Below are 7,942 nucleotides of genomic sequence, written 5' to 3' on the forward strand. Positions count from 1 at the left end.
AATATATCACATTTTAAGTTAGATATAATAATAAATACAAAAATTATAATATGAAGTGCATCTAATAAAAAATATTTTAATTTTCTAAAATAAAAAATACAAATTTAATAATTAGTATCATAAAATAAAAATATGGGTCGGCAGACACGAAGTGTCTGTCGAAAATGCTAGTAGCCAAAAACATTTTAATAATTATGAAATTAAAACTAAATTTGTTTGCAAAAAACAAAGTTAAGTAAAACTTGACCAACAAGGCAAACAAAAAGCCCTTAACCATTATATTTTATATACCCTTGAAACACCTAAACAAATCAAAAAGATAGTTTTCTAACAAAGACAAAATTACTTTAACGACTTTTAAATAATTAGATTCGCTCAACGATGTTATCATATAAATTAAACATAATAAAACACTACCATGTTTTGTCTATGATGTGTAAAATTACTTGTTATAAACGTTTAGCATGATATTTGACAAAATTATATCAACTCAAAATCCTATTTTTGGTATTTAGTGTCTAGTTTTTACATATTGAAACATCTCACATTCCTAACTCTAGAAGACTTTTATTCAAGATTGATGGCTTATTCATAAGTGTCCACAATCACTCACGTTATCCAATGTGTGATTCATAAACGTCAACAATCATTCACCTATTCTTTTTATGCCCACTCAATTACAAAGATGTTCTTTGCAAAATCAAGTAAAGTTGATAGAAATTTTCTAAGTAGAAATGAATGGGGGTAGCCCAAGAATGATGTATGGTTTCATTGTTTAGAATATTGTCTTTTGAATTACCCACCTGTATCATAAGTATATATATTAAAAAGTTTCTCCATCAGGTAGTTAAGAAAGATGCAAAATGTAAGAAATAATAAAATCATAGTCAACATAATATATTTTTAATATTTCATAAAGATGCAAAATGTAAGAAATAACAAAATCATAGTCAACATAATATATTTTTAATATTTCATATATTGTTGATGAAAAATACAAAATTAGAAGTAAGCTAGGAAAGCAAAGTTTAATTTTTACAATTCAAGTTAGTGAACAACATTACAGAAGAGTGAAGGGTAGTGTGTAGATATGTTGACAACCGTAAAGACAATTTGAAAATAACTAGAAAATAACTATTTTACCTAAATATCACATTTAAAATATTTTTGTTTAACATGAAAGTTATGTCAAAAAAGAAATAAAAATTACAGTATGGGATAAATGCAACCTTCTTTTTATTTCATATAACCTTGTGAGGTAAGGACACCTAAGATGGAAAAGGGAACAACAAAAAATTTATTAGTAAAGAAGCATAATGTTTGATGTCATACAGTTGGAACATCAATTAAAGATGTTCCCGAGTCTACAATTACAGCATATCCAATATCACATATCCATGTTAAAGTTGTTATACAATTTTCTATTAGAAAAGGCTAATATATTGTAAGAAAAGTACCAATAATTGCAATAGTACATCTTGGAAAAATAGTCAAACCTATTATACATGTAGTCAGAGATCATGACACGTCAAAAAACTCAAGAAATGGAAGGTTGTTTTTCCCCTTCATCACATGAGTAATCACATACTCTTATTTGCACAACATAAAAGAGAAAAAAAAAATTCACACCACAATGGTGATGTCAATCTTCCACTAAATGCATATAGGAATTCAAGTCTAAGTATTGATGACAACCTCTTTGAGGTGCGTTTTTTTTGGATTGTTTATTAGCTTGTGAAAGATGACAACAAGTTGTTGTTAACTTGGATTTGCATTCGGTTAGGGTGTGTGGATGAGGGTTGATCTCAGTTTAGGGTTGGTGTATGTGGTTTGATGTGTGTCTTGGTTTATTTGTATGGTCAAGTGTGAGACTTGGCCACTGTTTAGACTAAGTGGGGGTATTTGACTAAGTAATAATGTGTGTGTGGTCACGGGTTAGGATAGGTGGGTGTTTTGGTCATGGTTAGGCCAAGTGTATAGGATCAGGATTTGTGTTTATGGCTTGGCTTGGAGAATTTGGTGGGTGTGTGCATGAGGCACAAGGGAAAATGGATAAGATATGAGATGGTGAGGCTTACAAGGTGGTCACCAAAATCATCGCCTTGAGACTGAGAGGTGTGATTCAGAATTTAATTGGTCCTTATTATAGCAACTTTGTCCCAGGTAGACAGAGTAGTGATAATATTATTATAACTCAGGAAACCATTCACTCCATGAAGTCCAAGAAGGGTAAGGTTGGATGGATGGCTATCAAAATTGATTTTGAGAAGGCATATGATAGAATTCAATGGAGTTTTGTGAAGGAAACCTTGGTGGATGTTGGGTTCCCTGATCTTGTGGTTAACTTAGTGGGCAAATGCATATCCAGCGCCTCGATGCAACTCCTCTAGAACGAGGTATAAGGTAGGGAGACCCTATATCCCCTTACCTTTTTGTACTTTGTATGGAACGACTTTCCCAACTGATCCTCTCGGTTGTGGATGTCGGGTTATGGAAACCTATACAACTCTGTCGTAATGGCCCTAAGCTCACCCATCTCTCTTTTGTGGATGATCTCATCATCTTTGCCGAAGCCAACTTGGAACAGGTGGAAATTATTTCATCGTGCCTTCGTATTTTTTGCACAAGCTTAGGCCTAACAGTGAGCAATGATAAAACTCAGATTTTATTTTCTAATAATGTCCATGAGAACGTTCACCATCAAATCAGTGTAGAATATGGTTTTAATAGAGCTAGTGACCTGGGGAAGTATCTTGGTGTGTCCATCCAACATTATCGGGTTAAGAAAAGTTTGTATAACTATGTGGTGGATAATGCTAGAAAACGGTTGATTAGTTGGAAATGTAATCAACTCTTTTTTTCGGGTTACTCTGACTAAATCAGTTTGCAGGCGCTACCTTCGTACGTTATGCAGACCACCCCGCTTCCGGTTTCTAATTGTGATAACATGGACAATATCTGCATAGCCTTCATTGGGGAGAGGACGAGACTTCTAGGAAAACTCATTGGGTCCATTGGGAGGTCATGTGCAAGCCTAAGGAAGCAGGTGGCTTGGGGCTTAGACAAGCTCTCTTAGGCAATAATAGCTTTATAATGAAAATCACTTGTAAGATGATCAATAATAGAGATGACCTTTGGGTGAAGGTGGTGAGAGCTAAATATACGTGTGGCAATGATGTAATCCTAGCTATGTCTAGATCTGACCGTGCATCTCTCTTTTGGAAAGGCGTCAAAACCAGTTGGTCTCTCATTTAGGACAAACTTTGCTGGCGAGTTGGTAATGGCAAAATGGTGAATTTCTGGTCGGATGTATGAGTTCCCAATGAGGATCCCCTGAAGAATTTGAGCTGGGCACAAAACAGAGTCGGTTTTCTTCAGGATAGATTTCAGATTTTACTAACTCTAATGGCAAGTGGGATGGAACTCTGCTAGCCAACACAGTTCCGACTGATATTTTCGTGTGAGGATAACACAAATGATGTTGTGGCCTGGTTGGGGTTGTTAGATGGTTCCTTCTCGGTTAATTCGGCTTACAAAACCATTTTGGATTGTGAGGGACTCACTGCTCTTCAGTGGGCGACTGCATTATGGGCTTGGAAGGGGCCATATAGGATCTCCTTGTTTTTGTAGCGTCTCCTTAATAATGGCTTGCCAACAAATGTGCAACAATTCAGAAGGAATATGACTGCATCTACTGGTTGTGTTAGGTGTAATGAAGTTGAGACTATTAGTCATGTTCTTCGTGATTGTCAATTCGTCAAGGACATTTGGAGTCAGCTCCTTCGAGTTGGTATTGGTGATCAATTCTTTGCTGATAATGTATGGGACTGGTGTGAGGTGAATTTAAGTTGTGCTTCCAACCAAATTGAGGGACTAGCTTGGAACCTTTTGTTTGGTGTGGTGTTGGATACTATTTGGCGCATTGCAATCTGGTCATTTTTTATAACCAAGTTGCCAGTGTTAGTGCTCTATACTCGGAGATTTTGGTGAGATGCAGGAGTTTGGAGGCAACCTTGCAGCAGGAGCAGGGTGAAAATGTGAGTTCTCCAAACCCAAACATCCCGATCATCAAGTGGTTCCCTTCGGATAGTGAGTGGGTTAAATTAAACACAGATGGTGCGCTTTCTACTACTTGGAAGAAAGCTGCGTGTGGAGGTGTGGTGAGGGACCACTTTGGTGAGTTTATTTTTGCCTTTGCCAAGCATTTAGGGCATTGTTCAGCCCTTTCACGCTGAGCTTTGGGGAGTCTTGATTGGGTTGCGGCTTCTTCGACAAAGGGGATTCCTGAAGGTTAGTGTTGTAACGCCCCGAAAAATACTTCTAAAAAACATTGCGGAAAATGGGTAATTTTTTTTTTGAATTAGTGACATAAAATTGTTTCCTTTTAAAAACTTCCTTTTCCGGGACATCACTTTAAGTAACTCGAATGCGGAAAATCAACTTATCGTTATCGGATGATAACTTAACCTGATTCACAATTTCCTAAATAATACGATGCATATAATCGATTAAGTCATGATTAGTTCATACAAACTAGGTCAACAAAGGCGGAAACTACATTGCCACTAACATATACAAAATCAAAAAGAAACACAACCCCCCACTAAAAACAAAAAGGGGACATCGATGACCCACAAGCTGACTCAAAAGATTCCAGGAATACTGGACCCCTCACTCGGGTCCTCCTCCTCTTCCGAGTCAGACACGAGGTTGATCACCTCCACCGAGCTCTCTACATTTACGAGCTCAACGACCTCGTCCTCCTCCTCCTCCTCTTCCTCTACTTCATTATGCCATAAACCAGTGGCATAATTCGGAGGGGATGACATTCTCAACACCGGAGCCTTCTTGCAGGGACCTCCTCCAAGAACCCGGCTCCTCTGGGCTCTACTGGATGACGGAGCTTCCAAACAATCTGACCACGTCCGATGACCGTGGGAGGGAGCAGAGCCATCACTCCTGATCGGCGGGTATCAAAGTCCATCCTCGGGAGACCTCAGCCTCCTTGGCGGCAAGGTAAAGGAAGCATCAATGTAGGTGACCCGTTGCACACCATATGCAACAACAGACTGCAGGGGCCTGTGTATGTGTATCTGTGTCCATCACTATCCCATTGTCCCATCGGGACATCGTGAAGTGATAGCGTCGAATGTGAGTGTTGTTGTTGGCCATCTGTAGAGAAAAGATATACAAAACAAGAACAATACAACAGAGAGAGAGTAAGACATCTAACGAACATAAATTCATTGACAGCGTGGACTTACTCAGAATATCACACTTAGACATAAAATATATTTGAATATATAATTCATCATTTATCATCGACATCATGAAGAAATTCATAACTTACCATTTATTCCATCATTACCAATATATCAAGTAATATAATCAACATTCTAATCATAACCCTATCACATGCATAAACGTAGGGATACACAATGCTTGTAGCTCACATGTGGGAATTCACCTCCACAATGATAACGTATGCATGATATGTCCTGATTATCCACCTCACACCAATATCCATCCAACATCCTAATCGAAAATAATCGAGAGTACAGGTCATGTACCAAGCCGCTTTATACAAACCCGAAATAACATATCCTCGCAAGGAAGTAAAAATAGATCGATCGGTTCCCTTAGGAACAGTCCTACCCGGACCTAGGTCGTACAAACGCTTTCTGGGCATCCCTCTCATCGATCTCGAATGCAATCCAGGGGGTGTTAGAGTTTGCCTAGTTTGGCCTGTGAGCACTGTCCGGCCTGTGAGAACTGTCCGATCTAACAGGGTACCTCCCTAGGAATACAAGGGACTCGTCTCACACAGACTCTCCCTCAAGACATTGTTGGCGAATCACCGTCCAATCAGTGCCGTCCCTGCTTACATGTCGGTGCTCTAAGTCGTCCCGTCATTTCCTCCCCACTACTTCATGGTCGTAATGCAATGCATTCCTAGTCAGAGTCAAATGCAATGTAGTAATCAAACACATGATCGGTCCATCCTTAAGCCATCTCCCGACAAGGAATGCTTCTCGTGGGACCCGATAGTACGTCAACCGTACATGCTCAAGGTAACACCTCAATCACTACAACCCATCACCGAATAATCCTGGACGGTCACATGACCAAGCCTCTTACAGTCGGTCGATCATTGTTCCGTGATATCATGTATCCTTACTAGGGTACCCCCTAGCTCACGACCTCAAGTCGGATACTTGCCCAACATGGCATAAACACAAACAATGCTTTCATACTTTTGTGGAGTCATGCTTCTCATCTAAGCCATGATCTCATTCCACAACCTTTATATCACAACACACCCTACCCGGGTTCATCGCATTTTCACCACATCATTTTTATTTCAATCTTTCCACACTATCCCTTGCCAAAATAGGGACTAGTCGCTGAAGCGACAATTCATCTTTAAATCTCAAATGGACTTAAGCCTTCCTCGCCCAGGTGAAGATACTATCGCCCAAGCGAGGCATCTTCTCGCTTAAGCGAGACATCTCTCGCCCAAGCGAGAGAGTTCTAGAGGCTCATTAAAATCCTGGGCGTTCTCGCCCAAGCGAGGCCTTCTGGCCCAAGCGAGGCCTTCTCGCCCAAGCGAGGTTCTGTCGCCCAGGCGAGGGAGTTCCAAAACCAAAACTTCCCCTCGCCCAACATCACATGTTCTTGACCATCCTTTTTCATTGAAAGTTCGTTCATGATTTCTATCCCTTTTAAAGGTACGGTTTTTAGTAAAACTACGTATTCCGATTTAAGACGTTCTTTGATAATCTTACCATTTTAAAGTAAGTTATTCAAAGTATCATTTAAGAGTTTTATGAGGCATTCATGTACTCATAAACCTTAAAATCCTTTTTACAAGTTTCTATTTTTTTTCCAACTTGTTCCAAGCCATGGTTTAAGACTAAAAACAACTAGAAATACATACATTCTCATTTTTTCAAAATACTTCCTAAAGGTTCCTTTGATTTCATCATCATCCACTTTGGCTAAAACAACCGAATACATGTAATAAAACATTATAACAACTCCATGAACACAATTTGTTCATGGTTTCAACAAAATATTTTCATAAGTTCAAGAACATCACCATTTTCGGTTTTGAGAAGAAAATGAGTTAGAAAGCGTTTTAGAAAATTTCAACGGTTGAATATGTTCTTGACATGCTCATGAACAACATACTTAAATCTCATCAACATCCATTGGTTGAATGTTGAGAGATCAAGGATTGAAGATGGAAGAAACAATGAGAAATGAGAGAAAAAGATGAAGAGATGATTTACCTCCTCTTGGAAAATTTTGAAAATGAGAGAGTGTGAGAGTGAAGTGTGAGGGTTTAAGGAGAGAGGGAAATTTCCCTCTAGGCAATCATGAAAAATCTCCTAGGGTGGCTAATGATGAGCTCATGAGATATTTGAGAAAGTGATATGAGATTTGCTTTTTGGAAGTCAACTTTCACATCCCAATGCGAAATGACCATTTCGTGGACACGTGCGCTAAATATGCCCGAGTATTATCGGTCAATACTCGATCGGGTATTATAAATCGCCCGAACCTAATATCTGATTAGAATTTCGGATTTCGGCATTCCGAGTGGAAAATATTTAGAAAATAGGCATGGATGTACTCAGGGTTTATATTGACTCAAAATGAAATTACGAAGCCAACGGCGCAATCGGAATTCGATTCCGAGTTACGGAACTCAAAAACCGCTTTTTGAGCCGTACCAGGTGAGATTTGTCCCCGACTATCTCCGAAAATCATGAAAATTTACCACTAAATTGGAAATAGAATTACAAGACTAAAACTCAACTAGAGTTTCGTCTAATTCTTTACCGAAAATTCCCATAAATTTATTTTCGGAAATATAATTAATAGCAATATTAATAAAATCTTATAATTCAAAATTGTAAAATTCGCGGTGTTACAATCC

The sequence above is a fragment of the Lupinus angustifolius genome, chromosome LG17 (assembly GCF_001865875.1).
Source record: "Lupinus angustifolius cultivar Tanjil chromosome LG17, LupAngTanjil_v1.0, whole genome shotgun sequence".
NCBI classification, from domain to species: Eukaryota; Viridiplantae; Streptophyta; class Magnoliopsida; order Fabales; family Fabaceae; genus Lupinus; species Lupinus angustifolius.